The sequence below is a fragment of the Sinocyclocheilus grahami genome, unplaced genomic scaffold (assembly GCF_001515645.1).
Source record: "Sinocyclocheilus grahami isolate Dianchi unplaced genomic scaffold, SAMN03320097.WGS_v1.1 scaffold333.1, whole genome shotgun sequence".
Classification (NCBI taxonomy): Eukaryota; Metazoa; Chordata; class Actinopteri; order Cypriniformes; family Cyprinidae; genus Sinocyclocheilus; species Sinocyclocheilus grahami.
Window position 1 is genome coordinate 327,034 of NW_015505512.1, and position 1,171 is coordinate 328,204.

The following is a 1,171-nucleotide window of genomic DNA, read 5'->3' on the forward strand; positions in this document are numbered from 1 at the left end:
GATCTGATTCCCTTCGGAATTCGGTCAGCGGTCAGAGGAGATGACTGTCCACCAGACATGTTGATATGTTCAAAAGTCAGTATTAGTTAGCAACTGCTTCTTCTCTCGCATACTTCTCATCTCCCAATAGGCATTCAAATCATTTGCCATAGAGCTTTGAAAGTTGTTCAGGAAGTGTAGGAGGAACTGCAAGGATGAGAGCCAGAAAGCGAAGAGAAAATTTAGAACAAATTACAACCTAAAGACATCGATCAAAATGGTTCAGTTCAAGATATGATATGCTATAAAAAAATACGCAACCGCAAGACACTGAAATGAGATTGCGGCGAAGTGTAGAGGTGAAGTGTGTAATTTCTACAACATTAGCACCACCAGATCTGTTTGTTTGAGCGGCCAGCTGAGCCATAACAATAAGGGTGTACTCACACTAGACACGGTTGCCTTAAACCGCGTGCGATTATACATTTCCTGTTCATCTATAAGGTGAGAACCATAGCCATTATAAATCTAAATATACTTGATTGAATTAAATTAATTGAAAAGTGTAGTGTAGTAGTAATAGAATATGTTTGCAGTCGTAATGATGACAGTAGCGCACACAAAACAGTATCTGTTCCGTGCTCTGGCGCGGTTAGCGCTCACACTGCATGCGTACTGCGCCCGAGCCCAACGGAACCGTGCCCCGGCCCACCTCTTCCAACCGGGCCAGGGACGGCTAAACGAACCACGCCCGAGCGCGGCACAGAACGCTCACACTAGTCAAACGAACCGGGCATTGGGGGTCAAACGCTCTCGGCCACGGTTCAAAACGCCTAAAGTGAGTATACCCTAACAAAGTGTGTGGGGTGGGACTTTTTATTTGAACCGTAGTGTTAAAGGGTTAGTTCACCCAAAAATTAAAATTAGGCTGTGTTTTACTCACCCCCGAGGCATCCTAGGTGCATATGACTTTCTTCTTTCAGACGAATCCAGTCGGAGTTATATTAAAAATTGTCCTGGCCATTCCAAGCTCTATCATTGCAGTCAGCGGGTGTTGCAGTGCTTCAGTCCAAAAGAAATTAAATAAAAAGCGTCCATCCATAAAACAAAGTGTCTCACATGGCTCTGGGGGGTGAACAAAGGCCTCCTGTAGTGAATCGATGCATTTTTATAAGAAAAATATCCATATTTA